Raw genomic sequence first — 26816 nt, forward strand, 5'->3', positions numbered from 1 at the left:
GATTTTACCAGCTTCTGACACTGCCTGGTGGTTGGGGAGGGAGGTTCAAAAGCTAGGTTCCGGGGCGCCTGGGTGGCTCAGTGGTTTAAGCCTCTGCCATCAGCTCAGGTCATGATCTCAGGGTCCTGGAATTGAGCCCCACATCAGGCTCTCTGCTCAGCGGGGAGCCTGCTTCCCCCTCTCTCTCTGCCTGCCTTCTGCCTACTTGTGATCTCTCTCTGTCTATCAAATAAATAGATAAAAATCTTTAAAAAAAAAAAAAAAAGCTAGGTTCCATAGAGTAGAATGGAATTGTCTTCAGGCTTATGGGGCAAGGAGACAAAGATGCACATGAGAGTCAGGGAGCACAGTGAGCTCTCTGCTGAAGATCTGGAGGGCTTCTCTGGAGGAGCAGGGGAGCCAGAGGGAGACAGAGCCTTACTGGACCTGATGCCCAGATTCACACACACCTCTCCCTTAAGGGATAAGCCCCACACTCTGTCTGCCAAACAGAGGAAATGAGGAACTCTCAAGTGGGAAAAAAAGTCACCTGGAGCCACTAGAATTTGCATATGCAATATTTGCCAGTAAATGAAAAATTATTAAGATACCAAGAGAGAAAAACATGTGAAAAAAAAGCCAAGAGGGATGAAATAGACGATAGAAACAGAAAAAAACACCCCACTGTTTACCCAAGTTCTGGAGTTAGTGGGAGAGCACTTTAAACAACAATAACTAATATATGCTTGAAAAGAGGAAATTGGGAAGCAAATCCCTTTTTAAAAAAAGAGAATTTCAACAGAAAATTTGAATCTATAAAACGTAAATGAAAAATCTAGAGATAAAAAAAATCTCAAATTAGTAACTCAATAGGTAGCTTTCATAGCAAGGTAGACACAGCAGAAGGTGGGATTTATAAAATGGAAGGTCAAGAAAGAGTAAGTAAATTCTAGCACACAGAAGAAAGTAAGGATGAAACTGCACAGAAGAGCACAAAGGGCACACAGGACACCTTACAAATATCTAATCTATTTGTAACTGGAATCCCAGCAAGAGAAAAGAGAAAGAATATGGGGCAGAAGAAATGTGGAAGAAATAGTGAGGTAGAATCTTCCAAAATAATTTAAAGAAATAAACCCACAAATTCAAAAGACTCTCCCAGCAACCCCAAGGGGGAGAGATTTAAAACAACAGCAAACCCCAATACAAAAAAAACAGTACACTTGGGCACATCAAAGTAAAATTGCTAAGAAACAGAGAGAAAATCTGAAAAACATCTGGAGGCGAAATGAGATGTCACACATGTCACCTTCAGGGTAACAATTATGAACAAATTCTAAAGGGGCATGTGGGCTGGGAGACAGCAGAATGGACCTCTCAGAGCACTGGTGAAAATCACCTGCCCAGCTTGGATTCTGTACCCAGACAGAATATCCTTTACAGTAAGTGTCAAATGCATGTTTAGACAAATGAAAACAGTTGCTTTCTCTGTTGCTGACATTAAAAAAATTAGCAAGAAGGACACTGTTGGCAAAGGGAAAACCATCTGTCTGAAGCACATGAAAGCAGGCAAGAATGAAGAGTGAAGAAAGGCAAACATGTTCATAGATGCAGGTGAATGTCAGCTGTTCAGAACAACAGTAATGATACAATATGGGGTTTAAAATGTATGTATAAATCAAGGACAGGACCATGATAATACAAAAGATGGGAAGAATCAATGCACTTGAAGTGCTCTAGGGTTCTCAGATCATTAGGCAGTGGTGAAAGACATGGTTTCTATTCAATCATCAAGAGTGTGTTTTAACCTCTAGGTCACCACAATTGCTAAGTTAGTAGATGGAAATGGGATAGTAATTGTAAAAAAGAAAGAAAAAAGATTAATTCCAAGAAGGCAAGAAAAGAGAAAAGAAGGGACAAATGGAAAACAAATTCAGATGATGTTATAATCCAACTGTATCAGTACTTATATTAAACATAAGTGGAATAAATAGTCTAAGTAAAAGTATAAGATTGTTAGATAGGATAAAACACTTCACGTGCTGTATGTCCCACTTTTGACAAATTTACTCCTCCCTAGCCAAGATCTCAGATTCACTCCATGATGGTCTTTATCCACCTCTAAGTCTTGTCTCAGACGCTACTCTCCTTGGACATTATTTGCAGACACACCAGAATGTACAGAGCCTGTGTCTGTGTCTTCACATGTACTGTTGACTTTGCCTGGCATGTCCCATCCCTGGCTGCCTCCCAGCCCCACACATACATGTGCTCTGCTTCATGACTTGAGGCCCGGATCGTGTGAGCTCACCCTCCACACAACCTTCTGTCACCCTCTGCTCTGCTCCCCACCACTCTTTCCACATCAGCCACTGTCCTCATGAGGGAACCTGTCAAGAGAAGGAGCCACAAATATCCATTTGTTGCCACTGGCTGCCTGGGGCAGGTCTCAGGCAAGCTCCTGGCAGCTGCACTCCGTGCTAACAGTAGAAGACTGAGAAGTAATACAGTTAGAGTGACGAGGCCAAGATCACCAGGCACTGGACAGGTGTGCTGTGGGCTTCTCGTGCACTGTGTTAGTTCATCCCGAAAAGATCTCCACGAGGCAGGAGGCATTATCACACCGCTGTCCAGATAAGGAAGCTGCCCCAGGACTTATAGCTAGAGAGGAGACATGCATTCAACATGTAAAGATTGGGGAGGCATAAGAGAGGTCTGGAACTGGGGAAAACAGGACAGGGGCACCTGGCCTGATCACGGGAATCTTAGAGAGTCTGCAACATGGACAAATCTCCCCCACGATTTCTGTAGCTGAGTCAGAGCAAGGAGCAGGAGGTGAAAGCAGAAAGTAGCCAGCAAGGTGTTATCGATGCCCCTGTCATTCCAGAGCCTGGCACAGTGTGGTGCTCAGTGAATGACCAGCTCACCAGCACCCCAGCCACTGAAAGACACAGCCTGGTTGGATGCAAGCTTTTGACCTCATTGCCAGGCACTTGGAGTTTGGCAGCAAGGCCTGGTCACAGGACAAGGGACGAGGCAGGAGCCATGTGCCAGGCCCTCAGCACGAACTTGATGCCCTGGGCTTAATGCAGCTCTTTCTCCAGGCCCCGAGACTAAGTTCTCACGGATGAGGGTGTCGAGGTACAGAGCAGTCCAGCCCTCCTGACCCATGGACCTTCCCCCTAGACACGGGGCTTCTGGGCTCCAGTCCCCGCCGCCTAGCACCAATGTCCCACCTCCGGCCATTCCTCAGTTTCCTGGATGAGTTGGGACCACCAGCTCCAATGATCCCCAATGATCCATAGGATCCTTTGGGTCTTTGAGAACTACCGCTCTGCCCTCACCCTGCAGAGCGTTGCCCTGAGACCGTGTTGTGTTTTCTGAGCGGTCAGCTCCCCTGAGCGAACATGCTTCACTCCTCCTAGCCAGCTGTGCCCTGCCCCCAAGCCACTGTTGCTATTCAGACAGAGATGACTCCCATCCCTCTACCCACATCCCCAGGTGTGCAGAAATGCAGACTTAATTCCAAGGCAATTAATCCCATTAACAAACAGTGAGTGATTCACAGCCTTCAACCAGAGGCCACCTTCATTACAGAGCCTTAACTCGGGCAGAGAAGTGCTTCCTTAATCCTGCACGAGGCCCACTGGCTGCCGCCCAGCAGGTTAAAATGTGCCCTGGAAATCCAGGGCACCCCCCATCCCACCACAGCTCCCCGTGTCCACATACAACCCTTCTGTGGCCCCCGGTACCCACACCAGGGCTCAGCTCACAGAAGGTCCTGGGTGGCAGCCCGTACGTGTGTCCCTCAACGTGCAGAGGATGTCAGCAGCCTACGGCTGATCGGGAGCGATTGTTTTCAGCATGGAGTCAGCCGGGGCCGGAATTATCAAACTGTTAACTGTGCTTATTGCAAATCACTTTAATGATGTGTTAACATTTAATTAGATCGCTACCAAATGCTTCAGATTACACATACAGCCCATGGGCCTGAGCAGCAGAGCAAAAGGAGTCATGGGAAGCCGGACTTCTGCCCCCGGCCCAGCCTGGCCCCACATCCTGGGCTCAGAACTCTTTTGCGGGGCAAATTCCTCAACACCCACTCTCAGTCTCTGTGCGTCTGTCACAATACGGGTGGAGCTGTTGTCAAAACCTCACGCCTTCCGGAAAAGAGAGGCCAGCTGTCCCGCACGCGGCAAGTCCGAATTGTGTGTCTGTTGGCCGCAAGGTGCAGGGTCTGATGCCAAGTGGAACACAGACACGGCGGGCGTTGGTGAGGAGAGGACAGGGGTGCAGAAAGAGGAAAGGAAAAGCATTCAGGTGCTGGGCGCGTCACCGCCCTTACTCGGGCCGCTGAGCAAGGAAGGCAGACAGATGGAGAAATGGAGGCTTAGAAAAGTGGCCCCTTAATCTGCATGAGGTTCGGGAGGGGAAAGGTCATGGGTAAGATAACCCCTGGGACGAGCTGGGGCCACTGCACAGGAGGCCTGGAACCCAGGGCTGCAGAGTTTTGATTTTGTGTTTCAGGAGCCAAGGAAGGGCTTTGGGGTGGAAGACATTCCAACCCACGTCTGAAGATCTTAAGTAATAAAATATCCATTACGTCTAGTAATTTGGAAATAGGAAACCCGAGCGCGTGTGCGTCTCGCCCCTGCCCCCATGTGTGTGAGGCCATGTGGAGTAGCCCTGGGTGTGGCCATGAGAGCCATACGCCTCCTTCTCAGTGGTTCACGCGTTGGGGCCCCGGTGGGGTTGCCAAGGCTCTCGTGAGAATCTCTCTGCGTCTCAAACACATACAAGCCTTTCTGTGCACACATCTCACACATGCTGTCACTCTCACGGTTGCGTGGACCCTCAGCCCCCACCCCGTGTTTGCCTCCAGAGACTGAGGAGCCCTTGAGGCCAATCAGCCCTGCCGCCCCTCTTTCTGGACACAACTTGGGTGAATGCCTGTCTTCCACGGATGCGCCGCGGGGCCCTGCCACTCTGCCCCAACAGGGCCAGGGCCGGCACCTCCACCGGGAGGCCTGGGCAGCAGCTGCGCTCAGAGCCAGCCGGCTGCCCCAAGAAAGCTCCATGACGTGACGCAACCAGACAGGCGCAAGGAACAGGCCCCGCGGTCATATAAGAGGCAGGAGAAATCCCCATCCTGGCCGCCGCGGAACCACCGGGACGGTCAGCACAGGGAGTCCCTGGCTCGGGACAGGTTATCTCCGCCCCTGCGTGACAAGAGCCTCATTATCTGCAGGAAGCAGAGGGCTGGGGCGTGTCCCGTGAGTGGTGCAGACCTTGCAGGGGGCGCAAGCGATCCTGCGACACCGTGGCACGTGGCCTCATGGAGTCAGCCCAGCCGGCAGCCCAGATGGAAGCTTCCAGATGAGTCAGTCCGTGGGAAGAGAGCAGGCGTCTGTTCATAGGGCCCCAAAGCCTCGGGCAGCCTGGGGGATGATTGACCCGGAGTGAAATTGGGCATCCTTAAGCTGGAGAGCCCTGGGTTGCCCGACAGATTCCACATACGGGTCATCTCCCTGAGACAGATTAAGGGCGGTGGTGCCCCCCTGCCCTGCAGGGGCAGGGGAGCCCAGCGCTCTCCCCACCTGGGGCTGCCTCCCACGCAGCCGTGGACAAAGGGAAAGCAGGGGAGGACAGAGCTTCAGAATGGGCTTGTCCTGGCCAAGCCCCTTTGAGTGAACCCTAAACCTCCCTAAAGCTTGCTTTCCTCACCCCGAATAGGGGCATAATCACAGCATCACACTCCCCAAGACACACCCATCTGTGCTCAGAAGAGCTTAGTGATTCTCTGTTCCAGACCCACAATATGTTGCCCTTTTGTTCCACTCAGAGGACAGAGGACCTTCGCTTCACTCCCTCTCCGGAAGGGGTACCGTCTCACATCTATCCTAACCCACCTCGCACACACACACGTGGGAGCCGCGGGCAACTGGGGGACCCAGGGCTTCTCAATCACAAACAGAAGGTGTGTCTGAGTGTTGGCATCATAGGGCACTGTGAAGCCAGATCACAGGGGCCTTGTTCTTCCTCTTCCTTCCCTCGATGCTACTAATTTTTGGTGAGGATGACAGGTCTGCTTCGGTGCTGACATGGTCCAGCCCTGAGGGAGACAGTCTAGCATCATCTCCTGATGCTGGCGAGTCCTCAGCCCAGCAATGCCATCCCAGTTGTGCAGCCCGGAGAGGCCCACATTGGAGCGCAACACCACTCACAGTGCTTCCAAACTGGGACCACCCAGCTGTCCCTCAGCAGGAACGGGCACCACCACCTGCATCCACTGTGATGAGTCCTCACAGGGCAGTGATGAGTGTGGAGAACAATTTGCTGGAGAATGTGGTTTCTGGGTCATTTCTTCCCTCCCCGGAGAGTCACATGTAGAGTCTGGGGACATCGCTGCTCCCTATATATGCCTTGTTGTGCCATCCTGTGGGTACAGGCTCCAGTCACCCCTTGCCATGTGTCTAATGAGCATTGGCCAGTGGAACATGAGCAGACAAAACATGTGCTACGTCCAAGCAGATGCTTTCAAGAGTGGCTGCCTAACTTCTCCCATCTGAGAGGCAGGGAGCCAGCGATCTAGCAGAGACTGAACCAAAGCCTAACAGACTGAACATGGACAAGTTCTCTTGGATGAACTGAAGAGCAGAAGTTGCAAAGCAACCAGCAGTCCTGAAATCTAAGGAGAAAAAAAAAAAAAACTGCAGAGAAAGATGAGATGTGAGCCCTTACACCTGCCCAGGATGGGGGTGGATCAGAACAAAAGAGACTGTCCCCACTGTCCCCTAGTGCCAGGCTTACGGGCATCAAATAGCAAGTAGCAGCAGCATACTTCTGGGGATGAACAAGAGTATGCCCCTCTTTGAAGCCCAATGCACAGGGAAGACCAATAGTTAAGGATGGGTCAGACATTTAAAAAAACAACAACAAAACCTTCTGGCAGACCAGCCCAGAAATGCCCCCCCAAACCCCACTTCAAAGAAACAAAACAAAACAAAACACCAAGCTTGTGGGAGAAGAATTTAAAGACTACAGGGCACTGAAGGTAACCATGGCAACAAGAAGCCTCCATCCGAGCCCAGTTCCAGACCAGTTAACTCAAAGCTCCACATTATTTGTCTATTAGAAGGAAAGCTGTGCCCATTTTTGTGACATGAAAATGGTTTTCCTCTCCTGTTTGCTTTCAACAAAAAAAATATGAGGTGTCTAAAAAAGCAAGAAAACAGCACAGTCCTGGACTCCTGTGTCTACTTCAGGATATACAGAGAAGGAGCATTGCTCCCATTTCTACCCCAAAAAGGAGCCAGGCTGATCTCAAACTACAGTTTTTCCCCATATCCACCAAAGAGCTGAGGCTGCCGAGCAACAACTGTCTCAAAACCTAAGGTGAAATTGTGTCCGTAGGGAGAGGTGATGTGAGCACACATTTCCCCAGGGAAGACACAGGTGGACATCAGTAGGAATAAGTAGAGCAGTAGGAATAAGAGACAAGCTGGCAAAAGCGGGTGTAGGAAGTGCAGTGCAAACCCCAGGGGGCTCTAGAATTTGGAGGAGTCCCCATCTTCTACAAGCTCTTTCTTGCAAACCCCATCAGGCACTCAAAGAAAAGTCTGGAGAAAGTCCAAAGATGTGCACATCTCGGTGGTTTGGACCTGAGGAATGGAAAGAATGGCGGATGGAAGGGCAAGAAATACCACCAGGTCCTCCTCCCTGAGTCACCATGGAACCAGGACAAGGCATCGGCCAACACTAAGAGAAAATGGAGGGAGGACACCTTAGTCCTGGGGGAGGGGCAGCATTAAGGGTTGAGCCCACGTCTACAGTGGGGAGACAGGTAGAAGAACAGAGAACAAGGACACCAGATGGACCTAATATTGAGGTTGACTCCGGGCAACATCAAGCAAACACCTACCACCTCCTGCGGGCATGCCAACAAGATCCGAACTGTAAGTAAGCAGATCAAAGTCTGGAGAGGGAAGGGAAAGGAAGGGCACAGAGGACCTCTCTGAGGCACGGTGCAAAAGGAAGTCCTGAAATTCAGAACCAAACACACGTTGCTAATCAGAGCTTGTCTCTACAGCAGTTGGAAGCACTTCAGAGTAATCACAACAGCACAAATCTCAAAGCAACCCAACCCATAACTGTACTAACTTAAACCCCCCACTCTACAGGTGTAGGAAAAAAGGAGGCATGCTCACAGAAGCTGTATGGCTTTTCACAAATGATTCTGAGACATACAAAAGGACAAGAAAAACAAGACAAAGCCAACATTAGAAGCAGACTCAGATATGATGCACATGTTGGGTTGTCTGACAGGGAAGATGGAATAACTGTGAGTAATATGTTGAAATCTCTAATGGAAAAGGGAGACAACATGCATCATCAGTTATTCCAGTTGAGAGGTGGAAACTCTAAGGAAGAATCAAATGGGAAAGCCCATAAAGAAAAATAGGCAAAGAGAGAGCAATAACGTCTTCAGTGGGCTGATCAGTGGCTACTACGCAGTTAAGCAAAGAATCACCCAGTTTGAAGATACATCGAAAAAGTTAACCACACTGGGAACGAATGAAAGAATGAAAACAAAGCAGAACAGAGCATCACAAGAATTGTGAGATGATACCAAATTACAACACATGCATAATTGGAATCCCAGAAGAAAGAGGGAGCAGAAGAAATGTTTACAGAAATGACAGCCAAGAATATACTGCAGTGAATGACAGACACCAACATGTAGATCCAAGAAGCTCCAAAAAGGTGGGTAGGGGTGAGGAGGTGGAGCATACAGGGTGTTTAGGGCAGTGAAGTTACTCTGTGTGACACTGTAATGGTGGATACGTGCCTTTACACAGTTGTCCAAACCCACAAAATGTGCAAGGCAAGAGAGATCCCGAAGGTAAACTACAGACTTCAGGTGGTTAAGATGTGTCAGTGAGGGTATATGCTTAGTGACAAATATCCCCCTCTGGTGAGTGATGTTGATAGCTGGGGAGGTTAAGCACTTATGGGGCAGGGCGTATATGGGGAATTTCTGTACCTCCCTCTCAATTTTGTTGTAAACCTAAGACTGCTCTAAAAAAGAAAGTTTCTAAAAAGACAGAGAATAGAACCTCAGAAAACACCAGCAACCACAAATACTAAAACCCAAACAAATGAACAAACAAAACCACATCTAGGTGGATTGTATTCCAACTGCTGAAAACCAAAGACCAAGAGAAAATATTAAAGCCAGCCAGAGGGGGAAAAGAAGGTTTGTATACAAAAGAATAAAGACACAATTCACAGCAGAATTCTCACCAGGAACCCCATGAGAACAGAGGCAATGGAGTGGATCTTCAAAGTGTTAGGAGAGAAAAAGCTGTCAGCCCAGATGAAAGTGTCTTTGCCAAAACAAAGGAAAAACAACAACATTCTCAAGTGAGCAAATTTGAGGAAAGACTCTTTTTTTAAGATTATATTTATTAGAGTGAGAGCACAAACAGAAGGAGCAGCAGAGGGGGAGGGAGAGGGAGAAGCAGACTCTGCTGAGTAGGGAGCCCAACCCAGGGCTTGATCCCAGGACCTCAAGATTAGGACCTGAGCCAAAAGCAGATGCTTAATGACAGCCACCCATGCACCCCGAGGAATGACATTTTGAACAAACCTATGGAAATGTTAAAAAAGTTCTTCAGGTGAAAACCCCTGATATTAGGCTGAAACTCAGATTCATATAGGAAAGTGAAGAGTGCCACAGGAGGCAGTGACAGTGAAATGTTCATTCCTCCAACTTTGAATTGATCTAAAAGATACACCATCTAAAGCAAAACTCATAGCAGTGAGTGTCTTACAAATGTAAAAGTAAAGGTACAATAACAATCACATGAAAGGTGAGGAGAGAGATTGGAAATACACAGCTCTAAGGCACTCACACCACATGGGAAGTGATGCAGTATTACTTGAAGGTAGACTCTGGCTCATTAATGATACATTTTTGGAAAAACACTAAGCAAGAAAAAAGCTAGTGTAACTATGTTAATACCAGACAAGTAGACTTTAGAAAAAGGAGTGTCATCACCGATAAAGAGGGATGTTGTATAATCATAAAGGAATCATTTCTTCAAGAAATCATAACTGTCTTAAATGAGTGTGCATCTAACAACAGAGATTCAAAATGAAGATGCAAAAATAAAAAGACAAACAAAACAAAACAAAATATAGAAGCCAAAAACTGATGGAACTGAAAGGAGAAATAGACTTGTCCACAATTATCATTGGCGGTGTCAACTCTATGTGGACAGAGTAAGGGACAGAAAAAACAAAAAGACAATCAGTAAGAATAAAGTGGATCTTAGATCAGATGATACATGTGGAACATTCCACCCAACAATAGGAGAATACATCCGGATCATAAAACAAAACTCAGAAAATCTCCAAGTAGAAATATTTTTATCTTGAACCATAACAGTAAACTAGAATTCTGTAACAGGAAAGTACCAGGAAAAAGATAAATACTTAGAAACCAAAGAAAATAATTGTGATAACTATAGGTAAAATAGGAAATGCCAAGGGAAATCCAACAATATTTTAAAGTGAATGAATGTGAAAATAAAACTTATCAACATAAAACTTATCAACATTTGTAGGGTACAGCTAACACAGTGCTTAGAGGAAAATTCATCATGTTAAGTAGGCTTACATTAGAGAAAATGAATAGTCTCAAATCAATAATTTAAGCTTCCACTTTAAGAAACTAGAAACAGAAGAGCAAAATAAATTCAAAACAAGGAGAAAGAATGAAAGCATACGCATCAGAGAAGAAATAATTGAAACCAAAAACAGTAGAAATAACCAATAGAAACAAAAGCTGAGTTATTTGTAAAGATTGAAGAATTACAAACCTTTAGCACAAATGTAAAAATGGAAAGACAGGACAGAAATTACTAATATCAGCAAGAAGAGAGTGGCTATTGCTAGAGACCCCACAGACATTAGAAAGATGATAAGGGCTACTAACAACAGCTTTGTGAACATAAATTCCATGATTTAAATGAAATGACAAACTATCAGAGGTTGCCCAGCAAGAAATAGATCATCTATTTCACTACAATACAATATCTATTTTTAAAATGGATTTATTGTTTAAAAACTTACCAAAAAAGCAAAGTCCAGCACTAGATGGCTTCAGTGAATAATTCTACCAAATGTTTAAGGAAGAAATAATGGTGATTTAAGGTAGTCTCCCTTACTCAATAGAATAGGAGAGAAACATTTCCCAATTTATTTTATGAAGCCAGGAATATCCAAACATCAAAGCAGACAAAGACATTCCGAGAAAACTGTAGACTAGTATTTGTCATTAATATAAGTGTGTAAACCCTCAATAAAATATTAGCAAATTGAGTCCATGTATAAATAATCTTTCATGACCAAGCTACAGCCCAGAAATACAAAGATGGTTAAAACTTTTTAATCAATGAACTGAATCATGTTAACACACTATGGAAGAAAAGCTGTATAATTAGCTCAATAACCTATTTCATGACATTCGACAAAATTCAAAATCTGTTCGTGATGAAATACATCCTCCCTCAGCAAACTAGAAATAGGAGAGAATCTCTTCGTCTACAGAAGAGCCTTGACACTAACACTTCTTGAGGATAAAGAATAAAAGAATCGTCTTCCCATAAGATCAGGAACAAGGTGAGAGGGTCCCTCTGTCATCGCTCCCATTCAACACTGTGTTTGAGGTGCTGGCTGGTGCAACACAGCAAGAAAAAGAAATAAGGAATAAGAAAAGAAGAAATATAGGGGTGCCTGCATGGCTCAGTGGGTTAAGCTTCTGCTCAGCAGGGAGCCTGCTTCCCTCTCTCTCTCTGCCTACTTGTGATCTCTCTCTCTGTGTCAAACAAATAAATAAATAAAAATCTTTTGAAAAATTTGTAAAGAAAAGAACAAACATATCTCTTTCCATTCACAGATAACACAATTTCTATATAGAAAAGTCCAAAGAATCTACCAAAAGGCTCTATAACTAATAAATGAGTATAGGAAAGTCAGAAGACTAATGACCAACAAGCGAAAATCAAATTCATTTTTCTATATGAGCGATGACAAATTGGAATTTGAAATTTTAAAAAAATACACAAAGGATAGCACCAAAAATGAAATATTTAGGTACAAAATTTTTTAAGATATTATTTATTTATTTGATGGAGAGACAAAGAGACAGAGAGACAGCAAGAGGGCATAAGCAGGGGGAGCAGCAGAGGGAGAGGAAGAAGCAAACTCCCTGCTGAGCAAGGAGTCCAATGTGGGGCTTGATCACAGGACCCCAAGATCATGACCTGAGTTGAAGGCAGACACTTAAATGACTGAGCCACCCAGGTGCTACTAGGTATAAAATTTTAGATGGGCCCAGTCTTCATGCTGAAAACTAAAAATACTAGTGAAAGAAATCAAACAGGACCTAAATCAGGGGACGATGTATAGCTTGGGAGGCTGAATGTTAAGACATCACTTCTACCCATTTTCATCCCCAGATTTAATGCAATCCCAACAGAACTCATAATGAGGTTTTTAAAGAAGACATACACGTGTTGAATCAGAAATGCACACGGAAAGGCAAAAGAAGTAATACAGACACTACACGCTTGAAAAAGAAGAACAAAACTGGAAGACCCAGATTTCTTGACTTCAGGACTTGCTACACAGTGTCAGTGATCAAGACGGTGTGGTGTCAGTGGAAGAACAGACACAAAGATCATCGGAACGGAGGACAGAGCCTGAGAATAGACTGTCAGATACACAGTCAAATCAGTTTTGACAAGGGTGCAAAGCAATTAAGGAGAGAAAGGACCATCTTTTCAACAAATGGCACTAGAAAAATTATGCACCCATATGTAATTAATTACTGATTAACCCCCAACCTCACACCTTAGAACAAAACCAACTCAGCACATTCGTAAAACGCATAAGACTATAGGGGTGCCTGGGTGGCTCAATGGGTTAAAGCTTCTGCCTTCGGCTCAGGTCATGATCCCAGGGTCCTGGGATTGAGCCCCGCATTGGGCTTCCCTGCTCAGCGGGGAGCCTGCTTCCCTTCTTTCTCTGCTCGCCTCTCTGTCTACCTGTGATCTCTGTCTGTCAATTAAAAAAAAAAACAAAAACAAAAAACAAAACAAAACAAACAAACAAACAAACAAAAATGCATGAGACTATAAAACTTCCAGGAGAAAGTCCAGAAGAAAATTGTGTGACCTTGGACTAACCATTTTTCCTAGACTGAACACCCATTACATGAGCCCCCACCCAAAAGGAAACAAGTGGATAAGTTGAATTTTATCAGACTTTAAAACTTCTGCCCTGAGAAACAAAACAAAAGAGAACAAAACATTGTTAAGAGAATAAAAAGAAAGTTACACCCTGGGAGAAAATATTGGCAAATTATGGTTCTGACCGGGTGCTGTATTCAGAATACATATGATCAAACCAGAAGTGCTCAAAGGTGAACAAGAAGAAAACAAATCAATTTTTTTTTAAAGAGGAACAATTTTAGACCAACAACTCAGTAAAGAGGATATAAGGATAACAAACAAGCCTATGAGAAAATGCAGGGGAAAGATTCAGGTGTGCCTAGAACATCTCCGGAACTCTGTACATTACGGAATTGCTTTTAAAGAAAGAGATGGGTACCAGAGGGGATCATTGGAAGAGCATCTAGTAGTCAAAGCTAGAATAATTAAAACAACAAAATAGATGAGATACTTTTGGATTAGGACCCAAAGAATAAGATAAACATCCTTGAACCCATACCGACATTAGAAACAAACCCACACAGAGAAGCGGCCCCTCTTTCTTACAGAAGAATTCTAAATAATAAACATAGAAGGAGTAAGGAAAAATGACCATTACCCTAGGAACACCACAGTAAACATGGTTGTAGGCAAATTTGCTGAGCGCTGACGTTAGTGGGCAAAAGTTTTGGAGGGAGAAGATACTTGCATAACCTCAAAGTATCTCTTCCAAGATACTCGTCATGACACAAGAGAAACCCACAGGTGCCACCTCAACCAAGCGATCAAAGCCAACATCAGGGTGACATAGTGCGAGACCCAGTCCCTGGTGGGAGCCCTGAGAGGGTGAACAGCTCTGCGGCATTCTTCCGATCATGCAGACACGCGGCGGTTTCATGGGGGAAGTGCCAAAGAGCCCACACTAAGGGACACTCCACGAGCTCAGTGGCTGTCACTCTTCGAGGCTTAACTCAGAAAAGACAAGGAGGGTCTGAGGACCGTCCCAGAGAGGAGGAGATTAAGGGGACAGGAGAGCTAAATGCCCTGCGGGAGCACAGATTAGAGTCTAGAAATAAATGAGAACCTGGGAGGAAAACCGTGAAATCAGAAAGACATCCGTAGTTTAATAAAAGTGTTGTCCGGACATGAACGCCTGGATGTAGATCTCTGTACCTGGTGATGTAAGAAGCTTACGTTAGGAGAAGTGGGTGACGGGCTTAAGGGGAACTGTCTCGTCTACCCACGGGTCTTGCAACTCTTTGGTAAACCTAACACTGTCTCCCGGTAAAAAGTGAATGGGAAAAAGTGACAGGGAAGGAAGAAGTTGGAGTAGGCACACAACCTAATTTCAAGACTTACTGTAAAACTATAGCAATCAAGCCCACGGGATATTGGCCAAAAGATAGACACATAGATCAGTGGGACAGAATAGAAGGTCCAGAAATAGAGCCACACACTCGTGTTTTGCTGGAGCGACCCGACAGTCACACACAGTACAATGAGACACCCTCCATACCTCACGCCTTATAAAAAATTAACTCAAAATGCATTATGAGCCCAAACGTAAAATGGAAAACTATAAAACTTGTAGAAGAAACTATTCATGACCTTGGATGGTGAAGTTTTCTCAGCTACATCGATAAAAGGATGATCCGTAACAGGAAAAAACAAATACTAAATTTGGCTGTATCAAAATGTTTCAAAATTCACTTTGCGAGATATATTATTTAGAGAGTGAAAGACAAACCACAGCCTGGAAGAAGTTATTTGCAAATCACATAGCTGCTAAAAGACGTGTATCTAGATCATGTAGGGAGCTCTCAAAGTTCAGTAAGTGTTAAACAGACGCTTGACCAAGATGTGTGGGTAGCCGATCCACCCACAAAAAGACCCTTGGTGTTACGCATTAGGGAACACACATTAAAGTCCCCAAGATGATGTCACCACTCCACAAGGATCAGGGTCACTAAAATTTAGGACGCTGAGGATACCAGGTGCTGGCAAGGGTAAAGAGGAACCAGAACTCTTAGACACTGCGGGTGGGAATGTTCGGAAACAGTTTGGCCATTTCTTCTGAATTCAATACACATTTGCTATAGGGCCCGACAATCACGGCCCCAGGCACTCCCCCAAAGGCAGTGAGAGCCCCATGTGCCCTGTGTGCCCCATCATTGCTCAAAACTAGAACCACCCTACGGCACCTGGGTGGCTCAGTTGGTTAAGCGTCTGCCTTCCGCTCAGGTCATGATCCCAGAGTCCTGGGATCGAGTCCTGCATTGGGCTCCCAGCTCCACGGGGAGTCTGCTTCTCCCTCTGACCTTCTCCCCTCTCATGCTCTCTCTCACTGTCTGTCTCTCAAATACATAAATAAACAAATAAATCTTTAAAAAAAAAAAAAGAAAGAAAGAAAACCTAGAACCACCCCAATCGCCCTCCTGTGAAGGCTGAACTTGCAGACTCTGATGCTTCCATACAGTCCCATAGACTCAGCAGAGCAACGAACTATTAATTCACAAACATGGCAGGGCTGAATCTCAGAGGCACGACGGCCAGCCAGGGAAGCCGGATCAAAGCCAGCTGGCGTGTGGCCCCATTTATAGGACGTTCTGCGGAAGGAGGACGGTAGGGAGAGAGAAAAAACTGCACCTGCCCTGGGTGAAGGGTCAGGGAGGGGAACTTGGGTCTGGGGAGGGGGGTTGGGGGCGATGCAAGGGAGCTGTTCTGTTTTGCATGCATTTTTTGCACACATTTTTTGAAACTACAGCTTCAGGCAAAAAAGAGCCAGTTTTGCTGTATGCAAGTTAAGCATAATTTCACAAGATTTTAAACGTAATTTCTGGTTTGCGTCTTTCTGGCTTACCCTAACACCAGAACATCTTCTGGAGGAGGGTCAGGAATGAGAAGAGGACATGGAGGGGGCAGTTCTGTGCCCAGAGCCACCCCGCAGAGAGCCAGGTGGGGCGCATGTCCCCTCTTGCTCTCTCTGCCTGGTTTCTGACTCCCTTTGCTGCAGCCCACTCTCATGGCCCCTGCTCTGGCCCAGCCTGAACTTCTGCAAAGGGCATCGTCCTCTGGGTTGTCCACACCTCGCTCTCCACTTCTTGGTGGTGATGTCCCCACTTGCCTTGCAGACCTGTCCCTCTCAAACTGTCCCTCCGGGGACCCCACCAACCATGCTTCCACACACCTGGCCAGAAAGGACATGTGACCTGGGTAGGCTAGTCAGAAGCCTGCTCTGGCCTTTTCTCTACAGCCGTGGAGAGACCAAAGGCCTCTGTTTTCTGTGGATTTGGGCCATCAGGGCAAGACAAGAGGGTTTGGTGGCTGGCTCCACGACAATTTGGAAGGGCCAGAGGGGTTCCTGAGATCGGCTGAGGCGGAGAAGGCCCTGGTTCCAGTCTGTCCGGGGCCTGCTCCTTCCTACCCTGGCCCTGAAAGCCACGTCTATCCATTCTGGTCTGGAGCAAGTGAGGCCCTGCAGGGATCAGACTCACTCTGCCGCTGGTCCTGCTCCACGAGCTGCTCCACGATCCCTACGAGTGTGCATTTCCCTCCAGGCAGTAACCCAGGCTTGCAGACTCCCCAGATGGAGGGGACACGGGGAGGTGGACCAAAGGAGGGAAGCCTCCACGAGCAGGGTCCCGGAGCAAACCTCTGCACAGACCTGCCAGCCAGCCTAAGGCCGGGGCCAGCATACCAGGAGGACCAGACTTGCCCAGCTCAGACCCAGCTGCCGCCCTCCCTAGAGATCCTCCACGGCCCCTTCCCGACCCCATTAATTGGGCCACATCTGGTAATTGCCGGTTGCCTCTGCTCCCACCTCCCTCTAGAGCCCACCCCTCGGCCTTCTGGGGCCCCAGCAAATACTCTGAGCCTCTCCCTCACGATGCGATGTGCCCACCAGATGCGGCTGGCCAGGCCAGGCTCCTGCCCATCTGTGGCCCAGCCTGCTGAGTTCACCCAAAAGCCCCACCCCCCTGTGTGTGCAGATACTGGGCACGCACCCCACCTGCTCAGAACAGACTCTAGAATCCCCCTTGGGTTGGGAGAGTTGGTGCCAGTCCACACCAGCAACACTACCCAAGCCCTGAGTGTAGACCCTGCCAGCATGCTGCCCAGGGTCTGAAGCGACATGGGTGTGGGGGATGACACGGGTCCCCAGACACACTCGTCGCCCTGTGGGGGTGGGGCGGGCATAGGGGCACAGTGATGGCACCGCAGGGATGTGCCATGGGGTGGCCACCACAGCCCACCCTGCAACTCGAGAGAGTAGAAGCACAGTTTCACTCGGGACGGTGAGCTGGGTGGGTGACTCTTTATCGTGATCCGCAGTGCAAGGGGGCGTTCAGGGACCCCTTCATCAGTGCCTCACAGCCAGCTTAGGCACAAAACACAAGAGGAAAATGTTCACATTCCTTCTCAAGTGTCCTACGCTCTGATTTCTCTTGAACGCGGAGGAAATATTACTGGCAGTGTTATATGAATTCAACACTTAAAACTGTCCACCTTTTTGTCATAATTGTACAAGACAAAGAAAATACAATAGGTGTCCTTCTCTAGGCCCTGCATGGAGCCCAGGGCCACTCAGGTGGCCTCATGCTCTCGTGTGGTGAGGAGCAGGGTGGGTGGTCACAGAAGGCGGCCGGTGATAGAACAATGACAAGCAGCCAGACACTTCAGGTCCTGGGTGGAATGTTCCAGACAGTGGTGGGGAGAGAACCAAGTCCCCCGGTGGAAAACAAGGTGTGTGGAGGTTCAGGGTGCAGCCCGGAGGCCCGTGTGGATGAGGAAGCAGCGGTAGGAGCTGAGGCCAAGGGCCCTGGTCTGACCCTAGGATCGTTTAGCGCAGTGGGGGTATTCTGAGCCAGGGCCATGTCCTGTGAAGCTCACAGCCTCCAGACAGACCTGCACACCACGCAGCCTCCTCTCCACGCCGGGGTTGAGGGGCTGCCTGACATTCCGGAAGCCGAGGACCTCAGTGCTCAGCTGCGGGCATTTGGCAGACTTGTTGCTGGCATGACGGGAGTCCTGTGGGGTCCTGTGACACTTAGGAGGGAAGCCAGAGTCCTCAGGGAGCAATTGAACACTTCTGAGCACTTTGGAGATGTGACCAGTCCCCTCCAGAGACGTGGCCTCTTCCCTAGATGAGCTCCTTCCCACAGGTTAGAGTGGAGGGCTTGGGTACTGGGGTCCACAGCTGGGACCAGGGAAATTAGCCCGTGCGCATTAACACGAGGCCGTGTGAAGATAATGTGCTCTCAAGGAAATGAGATCTATCCGCCCCGTCTGGGAATTCTCGCCTTTTTAAATCCAAGGCCAAGAGGCTGGGGTCTGCTGGGGTCTGTGGGCCATTCGGACTCGCTAGGTTGCCACTCGGACTTCAAATGAGCTGGCACCAAATTCTCTGCTGGCCATGCCCGTGCAGGGTGGGTCTTCCTGTCTCAGGCTGAACACCTGTCTCAGGCGGAACACCCATGAAGGAGCAAAGTATCTCCTTTGCATTCATCCTTTCTAGAAAGCTGCCCTGTGTTCGTGTTGATTTCTGCCTTCCCACCTCCACGACCACCCTCCAGCTGGGCCTGGAGTCCCCCATAAAATGGGCTGTCTCCCTCTTTCCCTAGAAGGGAGAGGATGCGTGAGCCCCCCTCACCCAGAATCTCATTTCTGGACACACCCCCAGTTCATGCATTCCTCAGAGCAGTGGTTCTCATGCCAGGCGATCGTCCCTGGGGACACTGGGCAATGCTGGACCCATTCCTGGTTGTCACGGCTGAGGTTACTCCTGGCATTTGATGGACAGAGGCTGGGGTGCTGCTCGACATCCTAGAACACACAGAACCACCCCTGCCACGAAGGAGCTCCCACCCTCGGACATCAGCGGTGCGGAGCAGGAGAAGCCTGGGGAAGGGGACAGCGTCTCTGGGCCCCTCTGCGGGCGGGCCGCCTGACCAAGTCCCGGGCTGTCAGTTCCACTCTTCAGTAAGGGATCCAGTTGCTCAGAGGACCCAGAGGACACCCCCAGCCCCACGCTGCCATGTTGCCATTCCGTCATTCTGCCCCAATGGGACACAGTCCTTGATGACATCTAGGTCAACTGTCCAGGTGAGTCAGGCTGGGCCCGAGATGAGACAGTTGTGTCCTGCTCTAGAGACGAGTTTGCCGCACGTGGCCAGAAGGACCGGACAGAGCTGATGTGACCGTGGTCACAGTGAAACGACTATTTACTGATGACTGGCTGTGTGTGCGAGCCCGGACGCGGAGCCTCACGCACAAGGAGCTCTCCCGCAGTCCCACGGCCACCTGGTCACCTAGCATCCCGTCTGTCCTGGCCCAGCGTGGCACAGGACTATCCGAGGCAGGTCAGACCTGACCCAACGGCATGCATGACAAGGCTGGCCGAGCCGTCGCTCTTCACCAGGGACAGCAGTCATCCCGCAGCTGTGCTCTTCAGCACGGGGAGGCTGGTCTCCAGTGAGCGACGGGCCCCACTGTCATTGCCGGCCGCTTGCCAAAGAGGCCATCAGGAAGAGAGGTGGGCACGGCGAGCCTGAGCTACTCGGGCCCCAGAGGTGCAGCAAAGCCCGGGGAGCAGGAGCCCCCCCGCCTACCTGCCCCCACCCCCCCCACCCAGGCCAGGATGTGCTTGGCCACATGGCAGCAGTTACCTGTCCAGTTTGCCCGTGATGCCCGGCTGATCACAGGGGAACTCCCTTGACCAGAGAAGAGGAGGGGAGAGTGTGGAGTGTGTCCCACGCCGGGCGTCATGGTGCTGGCCACCACGGTTCACACTGGGCAGCCGTGCAGGGCAGGTCTTCCTCTGCCTGTTGGGTTCATTGACTCATTCAGTCAGCCCCTACAGGTGATGGGTGCTGGGGATGGATGCAGCAGGGCTCAAGACAGCTGTGGTCCCTGCCCGTGGTCCTCCCAGCCCAGAGGACAGCAGGGAAGCACGACGGAGGAGGAGCCCTGGCCCAGAGGCCAGGGACCTGCCCGAACACGGCCCAGAGGGATAGAGTGATATTTGAAGCCAGGCCATGGGCTCAAGGCCACACCCAGGCCTCAGCTCTGGCTCCCTCCTCCCCCGCAGGATCCAGTCCTTCCCCACACCTGCCAGCTGCTCCTCGCCGCACACTGGCACCCTGCCCCCGCCCCTCAGGTCTCCTGCGCTGCTGTTCCTACCTCTTCTCTCTCCCACCCAGCCTTCCCTTCTCGGTGCCCACACCCTTCTACGGAACCTGCGGAGTCCAGCCCGGGACCAACCCTCCCGCCCGGCACCGCCGCTGCGTCTGTCCGTGGGGCCCCGGAGAGCCTGAGGTGGAGGACTTTACTGGTAGGACGGTCATTTACCATTTCTTGGGGTTTTGATTAATCTGGAACTTATTAAAGTTCACATTGAAGTCATATATTCAAAAAGCCATCACGCTCCAAACTGGTGAAAACCTCATTACATTTCCTACAAAGCTGGCTTGCTGAATAGCAAAGAGACCTTTCATGTGTCTCCTAATTAGTATCTGAGTCCCTCAATGCGGGCACACTGAGCCCACATGAACAAGTAGCCCACCCCACAAACACATTAATTAGATTTTTCAAATTGCGTTTGTAAGTTAGTATTTCTAGGTTGCTTTACTGGTCTTCCAAGAATTCCAAATGCCCTTTGGGGCATTCCTATAGACCGAACTCGGAGACCTTCCCAAGCACTTAAACGGCCCCTGGAATATTAGTACAGTAAATCAGAGGCGTTGCTAAAGCCACTTGTAAATCTTGTCAAATCCTCTCAGTCCTTCGTGCTTGAGATCCCACCACACTCGACGTGGCCTCGTCACACAGAGCTGGTCACGCTTTACTCCTGCTCCTGCTTCCTGGTTTCCCTTTCTGCTCAGAATAAATCCCAAAGCCCTTACCTGAACCCAAGGGCTGTCAATGTCAGCTCCTGCACGCACCCCCTCACCCCTACGCCCACTCCTCGCCTCCCACCATACCCTCACCATGCAGCCCCCCCACCCCCTTCACGTCCCCCTTGCCTGGGTATATTTCACACACCACACAGCAGGCTAGGCAACTCTTACGGGTTTCCTGATTGTCCCCTTCCCTCCAGACCAGCTCCCCCAGGGCAGCGCCTCTGTGTTCGCAGCCATGTCCGGGGCCACCGAGGAAGGCATCCGGACACAAGAGGCATCAGTAGGTCTTGGTAGGCGGAATGACAGGATGAATCAGCCCTCCTCCCTGATTCCAGGCGTGGTCTCGCATCCCTGTCCCTGCTCCCTTCTCTGTCCCCAGCTCAGAACGTCATGCACCTGATGGAGGCATCAGGGATGGACAGATCCATCATACCAGACGGGCTGGGGTCCCCACATCCACACCCAAACCATGATGCAGGAAGTCAGCAGCCAGAGGCACAAGACCAGGACTGGGACGACCACGGCCTCCTCCCAGCCTGTCTCCAGGCCCCACATTGCCAAACAGGGGACGCTGGACACCACCCCCACTGGCACTCCAACTCCGGCCAGACCATGCCCGGTGTTTCTGCCTTCCTGCACGGCTTGCCCTGGCGGCAGGCCCAGGCTGATGATGGGGACAAGTGCCCCACGCCCCTCTGCCCTGGCCTGGCTCTGGGGCTCAGCCGCACGCTGACATCCCTGCCCTGTCGGTCTGTGTTACCCACCGGGTGGGCTGGGATCCCCGATTCCCATCCATCCTCTTGTCCAGGTTAAGGGAGACCCTTGGCTCAGAAGTGGGACCCCAGTGGGGTTCACAGGGGAACTGGGTCAGGAGGATGGTCAAGGAGTCCAGAGGTCGAAAGTGCCGCAGGATGGGGAGACCATTGGCTCGTGGCCGTCGTCAGACACACGTACACTCATGTTAGCTTATATTCTGCATATCGTGTTCCGTCCCCTTGGGAAAATGCCATTCCAGTCACGGGGAGGAACGGGGGTCCTCTCAGGCCCTAAAATGAGGGAGCCAGGCCAGTGAGTTTCAGGCACCTCTCCAGGCTGGGCCGGGTCGTGACGCCAGGCAGGGGTTCCGCGAGGAGGGTGAGCAGGCCAGACACATACAAGCCAAGGGGAGGCCTCAGAGGAAACTGGCCCTGCCCACACCATGATCTTGGGCCTGGGAGCCAACACTGTGTCGACAGCCTTGCGCCACGGCGGCCAAGCAAGCCTCGTCTCCCAGCCCCGTGTGCATCCGTTTGCTCTCCTCAGGCCTGGCCCTCACTGTTCTCCTCCAGGATCTGCTCCTCTTCTGACCTCCAAAGGGCTTGAGGTTCTCCTGGGACCTTTCGGACCATCCTGCTCTTCCTCTGTGGGTCGCCAGCCCCTCCCTGCAGTCTGTGTCTCCTAGTGACGGTCCCGAGCGTCCTGCGTGCGCCCGGCATGGAATGACGCGAAAGCCTCTAGACATCCTTCTGAGTCTGTCCGAAGACCTGCCGTGTGCTAGGCACGCAACACCTCACTCAATATCCATGTATCCTCCCCTCCAGTGCCGCACATGGGGCAGCCCCGACCCCTGGGCTGGAGCACGGCTGGGGAGCCCCCACCCAGCCCCTCATCTGGAAGCCACTGCCAACTGCTGCACCGCCGCCTGCTCCTGCCAGCCTGGCCCAGCCGCGGCTGAAGGCAGGGGTGCCACTTTGCCAAAGTGTGGGCTGCACAGAGCAGAGGGCAGATGTTGCCGGAAGGCAAGTTTTAATTCCAAATTTTGAAGGCTTTTTGGCCTGTTATTAGGCTGCTGGAAATAGGTTTTCCATTAGAGAATCACTGTGTCTGTTTCTCCACCCTGTTTTGTGATTTTTTTCCCCCCACATACTCCTCTTTAGTATTGCATGAGATAATTTCATCTTTGAAAGAAGAGCCAGATTCATAAACTGGGGAGGGTCCTCAGGCTTCCCAGGCAGACGCAGGGAGGGAGCAAGGGAGGGAGTGAGAACACAGAGGTCAAGAGCAGGGGCTTTCTAGCCAGAGTGTGGGGTAGAAAGCCTAGGTGGGACCCAGTAGCCGTGTGAGTCTGGGTGTGGCCTAACCTCTCTGTGCCTCAGTTTCCTCATCTGCAAGATGGGAACGACGAATGACAGGGCTGCTTTGAGTTCAGGGAAATTGAGGTACATAAGGCGCTCGGGCCAGGCAGCGACCGGGGTGTCCTCAGAGGTTAGCCATGCTCCCAGCGGCTTCCTCCGCAGACAAGGGGTGAGTACACAGTAGGCACCAAACAGAGTGGGAGGCCTGGGGCATGCCCCTCCCCACACTCTGGTGGAGACTCCAGGAGAAGCTCAAACTTGTCTTCAAGGAGGACAGGGTGTGGTGTCGAGGGCAGAGCAGCCAGAGGGGAGTGGAGGGCTCCCTCCTGGGCTGCCCCCTTTGCTCCTGGGTCCCAGTTATCTAGATGTAGGAGAGGTGAGGTTTGTAACTTGGGAGCTCTCTCCTTCTTTAGGCAAGAATGTACTGAGCACCCAGTTTGGGGGGGAGCTTGTGAGGGACACTGGAGACAGAGGGGGAGGGGGACCCTGTCACACGGTGCTCACAGCAGGTGGTGGAGACAGGCTGGTAACAGGTGACAGAGCCCCATGGGATGGACTCCTGGCTGCAGAGGTGCAGGGGCCGTGGGCCAGAGCGGGCAAACCACGCCAGGAAGCAAGGCCATGTGAGCTGCTGTCATCATCTGGGAGCAGTGAGGACGGAGCTCTGAAACCTTCCTGCCATTTGATCCAGAATGTTCCTCCTCCTGTGTGGTTTGCAGATAGGGAAGCCGTGTGGGGTCTTGCCGTTTGGGTTTTGCCAGCGGTGAGCCCATCCCGGGACCTCCTCCTTCCTTGGCTTCCTCATCTCAGATGTGTCCGGCACACAGCCATAAACACACATCTATAAACATCCAGAACTGTGTTTAGCCAGTGGTTATGAGATGTAGGGAGCTGAAAGGCATGAAGGCCATAACAGCTCTGACAGGTAGTGAGCTCCTGGTCAGGGGAAGCATGCAAGCAAGTGCACAACTGGGCATCGCCCCACCTGCGTGGCCTCCAAGAAGGTCTGTTCTCACCCAGGAGCTCGTGAGTCCATGAATCTGAAATTTGGGGATTCTACCAACATGGATTAAAAGCCTACTGTGTGCACAGTTCCCTCAGGGAAGAGCAGTGACTCACAGGGCTCCATCCAGGACAAGCTCAGGCATAAACTGATGGGCAGTCACCTACAGAGGGAGACCGCCCAGGTTACTGAGTCTGCGACTTCAGGATCTTACATCACTGTTCCACAGTAGTTACTATTTCTTGAACACCTGCTGTATACCATCGTGCATGGCCTATGCCAGGTGTGGGATCTACGTTGTTTCGTCCATCCGCCCCCAAGGGCTGGGGGGGCGGTAAGCGAGGACCCAAGGGGGCTGAAAGACCAGGTGGAGGGTGGGAGGACTTTTTGTATAGGATTCCAAGACCCGTTAGGCCCACACCTCTCTTCCCCTGTGATTCCCGCCCCTCTGCGCCTATTCTTCCAAACTGCTGTGGCTCGAAGCTTTCGTATCCGGAAAGCCTGGCCCCTGTGGTTTGGAAGTGCCAGCTCCCGGCGCTGGGGCCCTCTGGGCTATCGTGCTCAGCCTCTGGAGTGGGCCGGAGCCGATTAATTGTTCATAAAGCACTTAGACACTCTCAGGCGACAAGAGCCGTGTCACACCAGCATGACTTCATTACCAACCCTTGGAGACGGATCCATCCGTGAGTGAGCTCTGGAAACAGGCCTGGGAGCCACGGCTGGCCCTTGCCAGGGCGGCCCTGGGGACTGCGGGCAAGTCACTTAACTCCTCTCAGCCCTCCTGGGTCACCAAGGGGCTCCTGAGAGCAGAAAACCCCGCCATGGTTCATGGAAGCACCCCTCTCTGCCTTTGTTTGCCCCACCATGTGCGTGCCCCATACGGCTGGCCTGTCCTGCATGGGATGCACGGTGTCCACAGACCGCGACAGGCCTCATGGGTGCTGCTTCTGACCATGCACCGGTCCGCAAACCCCTCCCCTGTGGGCACTGGCAAGGTGAAGCTCCAGGTGTGGGTCCCTCCACCCCGCCCTCCTTCCCTTTAGCAGGCAAACCTCACAGCCCCTGTTAGGAACCAAGCCGGAAGTAGCCTCAGGACACTGAGACGGGGAGCTAGACACCAGCTGGTCATCTGGGAGCCCAGCCTATAGCATCCATGGCCGCACACTGGGGCACTTGTGACAAGCACTGGGGTCAGGAGTGGGAGCAGGCCTACAGAGGGGGACACAGGGAAGGGATATGATGCACCCCCTTCCTTTGTCGAATCCCTCCCCCCAGGGTCTGCACTGGGAGGCAAAGTACTTTATGATTGTTCATCCATTCATTGGCGTGGCCTCTGGAGGCACCTCTCTTCCTCCCTCCTCTGCAGACCCAGAGTGGAGCACTTCTCTGGGCTCTCGAGGAGACCCCCTCCCTCCTCTCCTGAAGGGAGCCCCTCCAGGCCAGGAGACCTCCGTGAGCCGTGCTGCCTGGCAGAGGCGGCGGGGTCCCCACCAGCTCCAAGGGAGGCAGCCCAGACCGCTGTCATCCCTACCCTTCTGAGTCTTAGAGCATTTGCGATTCTCCTGGGAACCCCCCTGCTGGTGCCCCTGTCCCTGCCCTGGGCCAGTCCATCACTATCTCCCAGTGCTCGCACCGGTCTCTGGTGCCCGCCTAGGACACGTGAGCTGGACGTTCTGGGGCAGACCCCTGGTTCATTCCCCAGCTCCCCACCACCTGGCCACAGGACCTCAGCATGACCCTTGGTCATTGTTTCGTCCCTCCCTTTATCTGTCTGCTAAGTGGACCCTAATCCCCCAGGCAAGAGTAGGTGTGAGGTTGCTGTGAGATCCTCCAGGGAAGTGACCTAGCATGGTGTGAGCCCCAGCATGGCTCTCTGTGACCCCAGACACTTCCCTCCAACCCTTGAACCTCAGTTTCCAGAAGGAGGGCCCTGCCAGCCAGCCGCGTTCACCCATTCTCCCAATGGCAATGGAGGCAGGGAGCCCGGGCAGGGCTGGGAACCACAACTGACTCAGCCTCTCAGCCCATCGTGGTGTCTGTCAGGCACTAGGGACAAAGCTCAGGGCTCCCTCACAGCAAGCAGGGCTGGTCCCTTCCCCCTCTCCTTGTTTCCAGGCCCCAGGGGGCCAGTCCCATCCATTCACTTCTCTGGGCCTTGCCTGAGCTGGGCCTGTCTGATGAAATCCATCCCTTCCTCCACGATGGACCCCTCGTCCCACCTGTCCCCAGCTGCTGGACCCACCACATGGTACAGGCTCCCCAAGACCAGGGCTGTTGGCTCCCAGCTTCTCACAGGCACTCTTGTTCCCTCCCTAAGAGCCCATGAGTGGTCGCCCATGCCATCACCCCTACAGGCCCCTCAGAGTCCTCGCCTCCCTTCCCCAGCCCTCTGGCCCCTGGAGGCTGGTCTGAGAAGCACCCAGAGCACCCCTGCAGCTGCTGGCTGGGTGCAGCTGGTGGAGACTTGCAGGGATGGGCAGGCATGCTCTCCCTGCTGCCAAGTGCAGACCTCAGAAGCTGCTTACCGAGTGCCTCCTGTGTGCTG

Source organism: Neovison vison, chromosome 11, assembly GCF_020171115.1.
Source record: "Neovison vison isolate M4711 chromosome 11, ASM_NN_V1, whole genome shotgun sequence".
Taxonomy (NCBI): domain Eukaryota; kingdom Metazoa; phylum Chordata; class Mammalia; order Carnivora; family Mustelidae; genus Neogale; species Neogale vison.